Source organism: Lepisosteus oculatus, chromosome 10, assembly GCF_040954835.1.
Source record: "Lepisosteus oculatus isolate fLepOcu1 chromosome 10, fLepOcu1.hap2, whole genome shotgun sequence".
NCBI lineage: Eukaryota > Metazoa > Chordata > Actinopteri > Semionotiformes > Lepisosteidae > Lepisosteus > Lepisosteus oculatus.
In genome coordinates this window covers 1568545-1582666 of record NC_090705.1, presented here as the reverse complement: position 1 = coordinate 1582666, position 14122 = coordinate 1568545, and positions in this window count along the sequence as shown.

Sequence of the window (14122 nt, the reverse complement as noted above, 5' to 3'; positions counted from 1 at the left end):
GAGCACGTCCACGCACCTCTGCTAATTGCTGCGCATTGTTCTTTGACGCTTCGCACCACGACAGGTCGCTTGGCAGGGTGGGTCGCCCTCTGCAGGCCAGCGCTGGAACTATCCTCCCCCGGACCGAAGGCCAGCGCGGCGCGCAAACTGACGCTCTTGCAGAACCGTCTTCTATTAGTAAGGCTTTAACACAATTAAGTACTACAGGTGGGGGGATAAACTTACCGCACTTTCCTTTTAAAATAAGGATATACAAAGGCGAGAGAAGCCTGACTGTCACTGTACCCCCGGCCCGAGGGCTCCATTCCGCTAGTGTGCGTCTGAAATCCAGTCTGATTTATTTTTTTTCCCCCTAAGTTACAAACCGATTTTTCTTTTTTACCAAAAGGAATTAAGTAAAAGCTATAACTTGAAGACAACGTAACACCCACAATAAAACGTAGGAAAATAAGGCACATTATACACCTTATCTTTTTTTTTACCTACAAGAGGCACCGTCCGGTTATTCAGAAAACATTTAGCTAAACAAGTGTTAATTCAGACACTGACCGATATGAATTTATGCGTCGATATACATCTAGTTCTACTGGGTTAAAGAAAATGGCTGGGTCCTTTATTAGTATTCTCATCAACCTATGTTCCGGTAAGTCCGGCGAAATAGTCATCTTAATAAACGACAAAGCAGTAATTCAGAAAAACATGACAGCTGTAGCCCGGCTCTGTCCTTCGTCGGTCTCCTCTTGCATTAAGCGGACCGTAAGAAGCTTAGCGATTTGTAGCATTTGACATTTTATTTAATTTTCTACAAAACCTTTCACCTAAAAACGCAACTTTTGAGGTTAACCGTGTCTCCGGAGAATATAGCGCTCCGTCACGAAACGGGCCAAATAGCGACGGAAGGTTCTTGGATTTAAACATTTTTAAAGGGTAAATATTTTAATAAAATTCCGTGCCCGAATGCCGTTTGTGGAAAAGCTCTTTAGCACGACGCTGGAACTGTACATACAGTACAGACTCAAGAATCCTCCTCTTGATCTGTTCTAGGGGCTCAGAGACGGAGTTGATTACTGGTTGTAATCCAAGTGAATTAATCTCATTAACGTGATCGCAAACCAGCACAGTTATCTCTCCACGTGTTTATAGCTCAAGACGAACTAATTCTCACCTGCTCCACAAAATGCAGTTATACTCGTAATGTTTCGTTATTTTTAGAAACCATATATTACAGGAGCTAGTTGGAAACTTCAACAGTGTTTTACTCCTATCAGACCTCCGTTCTTTTAATGGCAAAACCTTTATAAACCTTTATATAAGTTTACTTAAAACAAATGTGCGAAATTAACAACACGGTCGAAAATTAAATTATGAATCGCAACATTTAATTAATACAGTGACACACGGTAGGGGCCGCGACCTTGGCCGGTAACAAGTGGATATCCTAATTGGATGGAGGACGTGTTTAAGAACCGGGGAGCTCCAGGACGGGGAAAAAAAAGTTTGTAGTTCTCCGCTGTGGCCGTTAGGGGGCGCCATTGTAACGCCTACAATCTTTACACATAATTTCCGAACTGAAAAGTGGACACATGGTCATCTCTTTGCAACGCCTTTTAACGGTGAAGTTGTTTATCATTAAATTGTAAAATGCAAAAGGGTTCAAAATGTTTGAATGCCAAGTCCTTTTTAGTTATTTTTGAGAAATGGGAGAGCTGACAAAGTCGTCAAGCTGGATGAATTGAGCCTTTTGTGGCACGTACCGTATGTTGCAAAGGTTGGTCCTTCAATTGTATATATTAAGATTACAGAAGCGAACACGAGATAGGCTCCAGAGTGAACTAAGGGAAATCATGTTGAGTGACAGTGGTGAATCGGAGCATCCATCTTTCACAGGTTTATCCAGTACAGGGGTAGAAATGGGCTGAAGGTGGGGTTCACCCTGGATGGGACACCTCACCATCTCGGGGCCACACAGACACATGCACCAGGGCCAAGAGCCGATTAACCCCCCCAGCATGTCTTTGAGCTGTGGGAGGAATCCAGCGCACCTGGAGGAAACCTGCGTGAACATAAGAACATGCACCCCAGGAGCTGAACCCTGTCCCACACCACTGTGAGGCAGCAATGTTAACCACGCACCATCATGCCATCCGGAATCAAACCTTTGTTTGTAATTGCGTAATGAGCATCATAAAGAGCAGCATGCAGCTGCTCGCTGACCTGAGCTGACATTTTTTGGGGGGTCATCATTTCTTGCAGACGAAAGGTTCTGTTGAGCTGACGTGATAAGGCCATTGGAGGGAAACAAGTGAGTTTATCACTGTTTTTATTTCTAGATCTGTATAGTGGTCCTTCCTCTTGAGCACATACATGAGTTTTTGTTTGGGTTTACCTTCATCAAGACCGGGCAGCACTGTGGGGAGCAGTGGCTAAGGCTCTGGACTCCTAAATAGAAAGCTGTGAATTCAAATCCCACATAGATCAGTGCAGTTGTAGCCTTGACCAAGGTTTAGCAGCCGCACTGTTCCAGTAAAATACCACTTGGACAGCTGTAGGTTACTTTGGATAAAACTGTCGGCCGAATAAAGTAGAAATACACACAAGTTGTTCTTTCTGTGTCTTCTTAGAGTTTTAATAATGATTGGTTTCCCCTCTTCATCTTCTGTGGAGTAGCTGATGCCTGCCACCTGCAGTGTTCAGATTGAACAGTGATCTCTGTTTAATTCTTATCCTAGCATAGTTTTGTGGAGATGCCTGATATTGCTACTTGTATCTGTGAAGCATCACTATCAGTAGTGTGCAGTAGATCCTCTTGCCACCTCTTCAAGACAAGGTCAATGGGAGAGTAAAACAATCATGCCACAGATTTCTTTCTCAGAGAGTGATGGTTTTTATGAGGTGCTGAATTATAAGACAGATATATTTATGCTGGAAACAATGTGAAAACTTTGTCTTTTTAGAAAAGGCATTGTTTTGCTGGAGAAACTTCAGTATGTCCAGAATCTTGAAGCCAAAATCCTAACAAGGTTTAGTGCAAGTGATCACATAACACCTATCCTGGAGTCCTTGCACTGGCTTCCTTTCAGGTATTGGCGACTTCAAATTCCTCATGCTCATCTATAATTCTCTACATGGCTTGGCATCTGAGTACCTTCCTGAGTTACTATCATCCTACTTCCCACCTCACATCTCTTGTTCCTCTGACTCTGGTCTCCTGTCTGTCCCCCAAGCCCAACTACACTCCATTGGTGACAGGCCCTTCTCCTGCTATGTTCCAAAGCTCTGGAATTCTATCCCTAAGGATATTGGAGAATAGCCTTCCTTGAGCTCAAATCTAGACTCAAAACCTACTTCTTTAGAAGGGGTTTTATTTATCAGCTGTGTTAGTCTGCCTCTCTGCTTTCCTTCTGTATTCCATCTACAGTAGCTGTTTAATTCTGCTACCTCCTCCCACTCTTTTTCTATTAAGCACTTTGAGAAACCTCTTTGCAAGGCTCTTTATAAAAATGTTTTTTTTTTGTTATTTTAGAAAAGGTAATGTTCTGTGTGCAACAATATACATTTCTGAGACTCAAGCACCAGGAACACACTTTCAGGAAACATTCCCATACCTTCCAGGAGCAAGATGCTCCAAAAATCAAGAACTCTCCGGGCCTGGTAACTTCAATATGGCGTACAGTTGGCTTATAGATGGGAAGATAATGCTATCTTTATTGGCTCGACACCTGCTGGTGGAATGATCTTGTCCGTTAGGAATGTTGTCTTCTGCATTCCGGCCCATCGGGGGGGGGAGAATGAGCCGAGCTGGCTTTCCTCACACCGTTCCAGTCTTCCGCTTGGAGCAGACTGTTGGCGCGGCACAGCTGTCCTCCAGGAGGCAGTTGCTTAGCAACATCCTCTGTTGAGGGGCAGAGGGTGAGAAGAGGATCTGGCTGGAAGATGGTAATTCTGTGCACTCGCCGATCACAAGTCCTCATTGTTTACACGTTGCCTACAGTGCAGAAAGGGCATCTGAGCCACATCAAGCCCATTTCACCCCATCGTCTCTCAACGCTACGTGTATGCACACATCCTGTAGGTACATGGGGTGGCCAAGCGCCTCCAATGATGCTACACTGGTACTGATACAATCAGGTCTCTGCCCAAAGTCCTCCGTGTGAGAACAAACTGCACACGACCAAGAGCACAACCGCTCACTGCCTCTGTCCCTACTGACCAGCAGTATCGGCGAACGCACATATATAGTTAAATATGTGATCTCCTGGCATGAAAGGGGTTAGTGTCACTAGGTTTCCTCCCACAGTTCAAAGACATCCTGGCAGGTTCATTTGGCCCTGGTGTCTGTGTCTGTGTGTGCACTGTGTCCTGCCTTGTGCCCATTGCTCTCCCATGGCCATGTACTGGGGAAAGCAGTGAGAAAATGGTTGAATGAATAGACAGAGGGGAATGTGATGATGGCCAGACTTGGTGTTCAAGTTGGGAAATGAAAGAAAGTGGTTTTAGACTTAGATTAGGGCTTCAGGCATTCCCACACAGTTTAGCACTTGGGTGCAGGCAGAAACCTATTAAACAGCCCCATCATCATCTACAATGTCTAAGGCCCAGATTAATCTGGATTGTATCCTGTATTCGTGCATTAGTTTATGTCCAACTGTGACCTCTGATTGCGGTGTCAGTATTAACAATATACACCGAACTGTACACTGTAACTCTTACTCTTCATTAAACAATATGCGCATAATGGAACTAAAATAGTACCCAAAATTAGAGTATGTATAGCAAACATATATGTATAGTCCCAGTCCTCATATTTTTCCAGTTAGGTGGTGCAATGCAGAGGCATTTACCAGGTTGATCCGGGAAATAAAACCGGGTGTATCCATCGACTGGAAGGCAAGAGTTCCGAAACAAGAGGACTCATTTGGCTCATCTGGCCTATTAGGCAGTTGGTATCCCAGGACCAGATCCTGCTGTTTCGAGACAGAAGCCAGAGTATCAGTTTCAACAGCATAGCTGTTCAACAGCATCACTTGTTTCGCACTCCCACAATGTTTATGGCCGAATAAGTTCTTCCTGTCCTCAGTTTTAAAGGCACTTTCACGTCCTCTACGTTGTCGCACAGCTTATTCTGACGACGTCCCCTGGTTGGAGTTTGTGAGTGGCTTTGAGGATGTTGAGTACTTGTAACCTACCCTCCTACCCTTAGAAAGGCTCCATACACAATATTCTAGATGAGGCCATAGTCTACTGTACAATTTTAGCATAACGTCTTCTGATTTCATGAGGATATATCCAAACATTTTGTTTTCCTTTTTTATTGCTTCCTCATGTTGTCTGGGAGAGGTAAAAGATGTCAAAAACCTAAATCGTTTCGAAAAGTAGCCTAGCTCGGTGTTTCCCATTTTGTATTTGTAGTTTATGTTCATGCTATCCTTATACAAAACCCTACACTTGTCTAGTTAAACCATAGGTTGAATTTCATTTACTGATTCTTCAGTGTTGGCTACTTCCTAATTTGCTATCCTCACTTGCCAATGTGACTTATTTACTAACGAATCTTGTTTTTGGATATAAATTGGGAATCAGGTACCAATACAGATCCTTGTGGTACTCCACTAATTACATCATCACAAATTGAACATTCACACCTTATACTGTACTCCTTCCTTTTTATTAACCAATTCTCCATCCAAACAGCAGTTGTCAGAATGTCTACCATCTGTAGTTTGAGAATTAACCTGTTATGAAGAACTTCATTCAAATACTCTCCAAAACTAAATACATCATACGCTCTGTGTGTATCCATAACGTTTGTTGCTTGTTTAAAGAACTCTAACTTTCTAACAAGACCTATCTTTTCTAAATTTATGTTGACTATTTCCTAGGGTTTCCTAAGTCAATATCCTGAAGATTTTATTTCTGTGAAGGCAAACGTCTAGTTCAGTTCTTATAATTGTGACCATTACTTTACATGTAATAGAAGCCAGAGTGATTGCTTTATAGTTCCTTGGTTCATTTTTCTCACTCTTCTCGTGGATGTGCACTATCCCTGTCTGTCACTGATTCATTGAAAAGCTGTGTCAGTGGCTTCTGAATAACATCTCTCATGGTTTATTAATTCTGAGTGCCTCCTGTCCCTGAAACACTTCTGCCTCTTCTGCACAAATACTGTTTAATCCAGACCTTTTCCCTTCTGCTGCCTGAGGCATGTTGTTGGCTTCTTTCTCTGTAAACACCTGAGAAAATAACTCATTTAGTATTATACTCACCTGAGCAAAAAACTGATTTATTTATTCCGTACCTTTGTCGTCAATGTCATGGATGCATTTTACTTCCTCTTTATGGCTCGTTTTCTGTTGTAGTTCTAATCCAATGTTTTATTATTTATTCCGTCCTCCATGCCAATAGTCCTTTCTATCTTTCTCTTGACTTTTCTAATATCATTTCTAACTTGCGCTTGCAGTCCATTGTACTCTTTTTAAGTGGATCATGTTGTTTATTAAGTAGTTTATAAATAAAGTTATTTTGTCCTCCGAGCAGAAACTCATTAAGGTTTCTCCATCCTTTCTCCAGAACTGTTCTGTTCTGTGCCACTCCACCTCTCTTAAAGTTTCTCATTCATTCAAAGTCCAGTGTCTTGAAATTGTGAACTTTGGACTGAAACTCAGTCTCTATCAATATCAAACTGCATAGTTCTCCTTTCTTCTCCGTTTGCCTCGCTCCGTCTTCATTGCTTGAAACAAGAACAATGAGAACAGAACAATTGTCCTCCAGTAGGTGTGCCAATAATCTGGGTAATGATGACATTCCTATAGTTTTTTTTATTTCTAGGTATATTCAGGGAAACCTGAAGTCTCCCACAATAACTACTTCTTTTATGCATATGAAGTCTTCACGTCACCATACGTTGTTGATGACGCTCAGATTTGGTTGTTGTAATGTATAATCTGAACCCCACGCCATGGGACCGTTGATGTTTCTGACCCGTACACGCTCTTGATTCCACTAATTTTAGTTCCTGGACTTGAACACTCTTTTTGATACACACTGTAGCACTGCTCCTCCCTCCTCCTCCGTCTGCCATTTCTCCTCCGATCCTCTGTGTATCCTCGAACGATACTCCATCATTCTGGGTCAGCTGTGTTTCTTGGGCCCCAGTTATATCATCACTATCTAAACGCCTCATGCATTTTATTTAGCATTCTCATAGGATTTATGTTTTTGCGCGCTCAATTACCTGCTCATTTGTTTTCCCCTTTGGGTCTCCAGTGCAACTTCCTTTCGAGTTTGTTAGCATCTCCTCCCGTATTTTCTAGCTCACGTGGTGCTGGATGTTTCAGTGGCTCCTCCTGCCCAGACGGCAGGAGCCCTTCTCAGACAGACGTGAGCCGGCGGGGCCGCGCTGCTGGCCTGCTCCATGGAAAGGCTCCTGGAGGCCCGGTAGGCTGGAGTCTTCTTCTGCACACAGTGTCCTCGTCCGTGTGCTGTTCTGACGGGTTGATATTTGTGGGATTGTTCACCTTTCCCCGGTGCTGGTGGGGCTCCTGAGAAAACAGTGGATCGGGTCGCGTTCTGCGGTTTCTGGACGAGCTGTTTGAATGTGCTGCCTATTCCAATCTCATGTGCCCACAACTGGGTCATTGTCTGCCCTACCTAGGAGCCCGTTGAGTCTAAAGTAGCTAGCCTGAACTGAATGAAGCCATTATGATCACTTAAATATTTACTGAGGACAGTAGATGAACGGTAGTGCAATGCAATAAACAGCCCTCAGAACAATGTATCCCGTTGAGATCTAGTAAATGTTTTTGTGCGGCCCTGGAAATGATGTGAGTCCAGGTTGTCAACATTACATCCTGGAAGGCCTGGTGTTTGCTGTTTTATTGAGTAGTCAAATAAACTATTAACCAGTTTATTTTCTGATGCACATATACGGTGTTATATAAGAGATTTTTCCAGTTGATCTCTCTTGACACTGACTTTATTTAAGGTACTGTTGCTCAGATGACACCCCAGTCTTAGTACTACAATTTTGTGGTTAATTAAATAATTAGACCCACTGTATAAACCCAGAGGACACCAGCCTCTCTAGGAACTGGGTCTGACACCGAGGTGTGTTTGAACCATCAATCTGCATGGAAAGAGGCTGGCCCTATAGTCAAGCAATATGGCAGATCAAAGAGGCACAGACAGAGGACTGCTACATCCACTGCTCACTTACTGTGCTTGTGTTTGCCCATCTGCAGACCTGGTGAAACAAGCAAGTGTCCAAATGTTTTTGTAAACTTGAATTTTAATCATGGGTTTACAGAAATAGAAGGCACCACATTTTCCCCAGATGACAGCATTTTATTTTGCATACACACAGTTTAGAATTTGATTTAATTTAGTCATGCTGTAAAGTTTCTCTAAAACCCACAGAAACATTGAAATGCAATGCAAACAGTCTTACAGATGTGTCCATCTGTATTATACAATTACACACACAAAGAAAGAAGGGTGCAGAAATACGAAGACAGCTGTTTGACCAGCGTGATTCATTATTTGGATTTGTTATTCTATATTTCTTTTTTTCCTTTGCATTGTACTCAAATATACTATTATTCAGAACCCACTGTAATTACAATCCAGATGTATAATTACTATAATCTCAAATTGACAATGTACACCTGAAATTGAAATTGTGCTGTATGCTGCACACAATCTGCTGCAGTTTTCTTCTCCTTTTTAAAGAAGGTGCTCGCGCTCCCAGTGCCCTGTATCCTGCACCACGCCTTGCGCGGTGGAGAAGGACAGTGCTTGCCTGGCTCTGCACTCGGCCCTCACCTCCGAACAGTCTGGATGGTGAACAGCCAGATGCAGACGTGACGTCACTCTCTCTGAAGTCTGTGTCTTTGGTCTGGGAGTGGCGTTAGCCTCTGTCCAGGGAGCAGGAATGTGATGGCAGGGAGAGAGAATGGAGGCAGCAGTGAACTAGACAAGACTAGCAATCGCACCTAGAAGAAACGGAGCACGAGAATAACAGAGGTGTTGGCGTGAGACTCTACTCTCAGAAGCACTGCCAGGCAGACCCTGAGTCAGCAGCAGTGTGTCGTCTCCCTGCACCTGAGGTGGCTGCCATCAGGGGCCAGAGGCTGTGTGCATACTGTACCAGGACAAATAACCCTGGCATAAGCAGCACTTTTCATGACGAAACCAATTCAAAGACCTTGGACACAAACTGAACTGAAAAGCAGGGTGCATTCTTCCCAGAATCCCTCCTGGACCAGATAAAGCTGAACAGCGAGGAGTGTTGACTTGTCAACACAACACATGTGTAGCATGAGGAGTATAGTGGTTGTGCAGAGGAAGGCTGCAACTGTCTCGGGCACTGGAAACCTTTCCAGGGCAAAGAACAGCTGTAGACGCACGAAGGAGACCGTCTGAGGTGGGATGGTGCCCCAGCTGCCCTGTGCCAGGGATCTGCAGGCCAAAAACTCAGCTGGAATGGAAGAGAGGAGAACCCAGAGGACATGGCACAGAAAAATGAGACCCCAGCTGAAAAAACAAAACAAAACTTGCAAAGGCGAGATAATTAAGTACTTAGACCTTAATACCAACATTATTAGGAACATACCATACAAAACAGTAGACGCCACATAAGTGGATGATAATGACATGATTGGAATCACTGAAACGTGTCCGACAGGGACCGATGGTGAAGGATACAACATAAGGGGATTAAAAAAATATTTAGAAGGGGAGATGAGAAAGGCCAAAGAATATCTCAAAAGAGGATACATGGGGAGTGATGTCAAAAGGAAAAAAAACACAAAGAACCAGGTGATTGAATACTTACACCTAAATGCAAGGAGTATTAGAAACCATCACTTCACATTTGCAGATGATTGTGATGTTACAGGAATCACAGAAACGTGGCTGAGCGAAAGTAAGATCAAGGTCTATCAAAAACAGCCTCAGGCACCAGGATGTACACACAGGTGAATCAAGGCTCTCGGAATCCATATGAAAGGGCATAGTATGAGGTGTATGCTAGAGACTACCAAATTCACATCGCAATTGCAATGCAGTCTTATACTGCATAATGCAGTCCGGTACAGTATGTACTTTGAAAGAAAGAAGTGGTAATTGAACACAATTTTAAGATATTAGTTGCCCTTACATATTGTGATTGGGAAGAATCAGGGGCATCTTTGGGTACAACTGAAATAGCAGACATGCTTAATGATTGCGCACCTGGTTTGTCCTGTCAGTTATCTACAGGGTAAGGACAGCAGAGGTGAGAGCCCCACTAGGGCGAAGTGGTCGTATGGTGGTATGATGTTGAAATACACTTGGAAACGCTACAGGTGGAGCCCGGAACAGAGGTTTACGGTTTCAGGAAAGCAGACGGTGCAGGAATGAGGCAGAGCTCAGTAGGGTGACGAAGGGAACAGGACAGAACGGATGGCAACAGTTTGAAGAAATACTGCCTGAGGCGCAGAACAGATTTATCCCAGGAGTTAGTACATCAAAGGCGAGGAAGCCGGAGCCCTAATGGTTTAATGAATCGATTATGATGAAAATGATTTAAAAAGAGAGTCTTTTATTAAATTATCAAAAGGAATAGGATGTGGTGAAGGAAAAAATAATCGACTGAATTGGTAGCAATGGTGGATGGCTTAGTGGTTAATATGGCTGCCTTGCAGTGTTGGGGCCCTGGGTTCGATTCTGGCGCTGGGTTTGCTATCTGTGTTTGTATGTGACAAATCCAAACCCCATAATTACAGTATACACAAGTTACAGATAAATTAGTGGACATGATTAAAATAAGCTAATGGCTCATCATGAATTTTGGTTTCACTACTATGAAGACAATAAGAAGAGGACACACGGGTCCTTCTACGCCATTAGGAGGAAGTTCTACAATATTGACCCCCTCATTCATAAAAATCTGGCTGCCAACACTTGAAAGTATTATTACAGCTTTAGGTGACTGAGAAGTGTCTCTTAGATTTTTGATAAAGGTTGTGACACTTGGAAGAGAAAATACTTCTAGATTCAAAGCAGAAAGGATATCTGCTGATGTCTGGGGGGTCCGATGAGCAGAAACAATTGTAAAGATTACCTTTGTATACTGTACCTAGGTAAGTTCTGGCTTAATGATTGTCAACGAGCAGTACAGAAACACACAATATAAGACCACATGAAGAACACAAAAGTAAAAGAAGAAACAATAAGAAGGGAAGACGAGAGGAGTGGGGACTTGCAGATTGTGCCCAGCGAGAGCCCCTACTTCATGGTCATGCAAACCAAACCTGACCGGAACCTTACTAAAGAGAAAGGTTGCTATTCTGTGTTTTTAGGGAACTTGGGTTTCCTGGGTAAAAGATACCTCAGTTAGAAATGTCTTTCCTGCTTAGGGTGCATTTTTATGGATAGGGATATAGCCTCCTATTTCTTTTGTGACATCCAGGGTGCAGAGAGAGAGAGAGATTTAACTGCAGGTTGCATTGTAGTTAGAAGGCAGCTTATCTCTTATGTGGCCTCTGTAGGCATTAGGAGTTTAATGCTTAGCAGCAGTCTGGGTGACCAGTATGCCTTGTTTGTAAACACTGTACATAGACTAACTTGTGTGTTATATGTTTTGTAGTGTGTAGTGTAGTTTGTATTATAGTCATTTTAATAAATATTTGTTTAACCTAGTGTGTCTGGATTGTTACTCCTCTCACCACAGCTGAGCCAGAGAACAAAGAATTAATGTGCCTCTAATTATACCAGCCGGGTTTATTAATAGAAATCACTTTCAAGTTGGGGGTTATGAATAATTATTTCACTCATTGACTAAACCGCTCAGTCAATTCTTGATTTTCAACATTTTAGTAACCACCCATTTGTAACAATATATTGTCAAACCATATTCCTGTATGACAATGAAGTGTGGGGGCCAATCGCAATACAATATTGGCCACACCTGAGAAACAGTGATAAGAATTCCTACATGGCAAGGCCCTGCTAAGCCAAGAATGTAGCCCACAGAAGAGCTCCTGAGACACTGGCCAACCCCAGGCCAACAAGAACAACACAGATCCAAGTCAACCAAATCACAGCACAAGCCAGACAACACTGCCGTACCCACTGGGACACACACACAAACACAACACAAACCTGAATGCTACAGGACCCTAAACACTAGCTAGTAAGAGACAGCAAGGAGAAACAGTCCCTGACAAAGTACAGGGTGAATGACACAATTTTGGGCATAGAAACTGGAGACAGGCACACTTGGATGTCCAGAGAGATCAGGTTGTGCTCCCTCTACCAGCTAGGAGAAGCAGAGACGTAGATGCACTTTCTGCTGCAGTGTGAGAAATACTCTGGCACTAGACAAACATTCTTCCCTAAAATAACAAATCTAATCCCAGAATCCCCACACCTGCCAGAACCAGAACAGCTCCCAGTCCTACTGGGGGAGGGGGGTGGGAACTCGATAGAGCTGGCTGCTTGGGATCTTCTCTCCTGTCCCAGCCTGAGGAGCAGACAGCGAGCCTGTCCCGCAATAATGTTTTATGTGATGTATGTAACTGTTCAATAACATTTATAAACTTCCGAAAAATGTTGTGTTAATTGCATCTGCTTTGTCAAAACTGTAATTTATCGGACATTCTAATTAAGTGTGTTGAATTTGAATTTGAGGACACTCGCATTCAGTTCCAGATCACGTCAGGCACTGCAAGACTACGGTTTCTTCACTTGACACGTGTCTATCAGATATTAAGATATGGATGCACTACAACCTTCTAAAGATGAACAGTGACAAGATTGAGGCTGTGCTTAAACCCAGATGATCAAAAGTCTCTTAATGAAAATAATAACAATAATTCCGTCTCCCTGTCCCGGGGACGTCGGACTTCCATTTGATGGGCGTTGTCCATCTGTAATTAGATTTCCGTGGCAGGCTGAGCAGGACGTTGCTCGTGTCTTTGTCACTTGGCTGCCGTGGATCCTTACTTGCCGGAGAGCCACGCGGCTCGCTCAGCTGGCTGCAGCGGGTTCCCGAAGCCGGGCCGGGTCTCTGAGCCCCTCACCGCAGTGCTGGAGTCTTGGCACTGGTTACCCGTGTGGTTTTTTTAGCAGACATCAAGGTAACAACTACAGCATAACAGGTAAGGTCCTCCATGGGTCGGGACCAGCCCCACATCAAAGGTTACTGACTACACTCCGTGAAGTCTGATACACAGACATCTTTAACCTGCTGCACCCCCCCAGTATGCTTCAGACGCTCTTAGACAGCAGCACTGTCTTTACAGGTGCTCTGTTTCTTAGTCTCTTATTTAATGAAATCTTGCATATGTTTTTTTTTACTATTTTTTAAAGAGCTCTGGGATATCTAGGCATGAAGAGCACTATACAAGAATACTTTCTCATAGGATTGTTGAACTGGATTGAATGAAGTCTATTTTATAGAAACAGGGTACACAAATAACTGCCACAGATGTTGACCCCCTTAGCGCTGGATAATTTAAGCTTTTGTAGCCGACTTCGCCACCTAGCAATTTTCAGCATACTAGGACCCTTTTCCCCACATAACAGGCTCTATATATCTCTATATCTCCCTGGACCACCAGTGCACTCACAGAGCAGACTGCAGTCATGCAGTCATCCTGCATAATTACACTTTTTATTAGAGTTCATCACTCTACCCATCACACAGGACCCGTTTCTATAACTGCCCACCCAACACGCAGAACCACCAAAGGCACTTTCTCACAGAGCAGTACAAGAACCATACAGACCCCCAAGAGCTGTGGTGTAGACTGCATTTCCAGAGCCCTTAACCAGGGCTCACTGTACACATACACACATACACACGCGCACACACATACATGTACATAGACACGCACATGCACATAGGCACATACACATAATTGCACGTCCTCATGCAGATACACATACATACACGCACATACACCTGGGCAAGAAGGACCTTTGATCAATGGGAAGCTCAAGAACAAGGACAGACCACCCTTATGGAGACACTGGCCATTCAATGCAACATTAAGGTCACTGTGGTCCCTGACACCTGTGGGCTCCATGCGCGTTTTTTCTCTCTGGGACATGAGATCAAACAGCAGATTGATTCCGTGTCTTA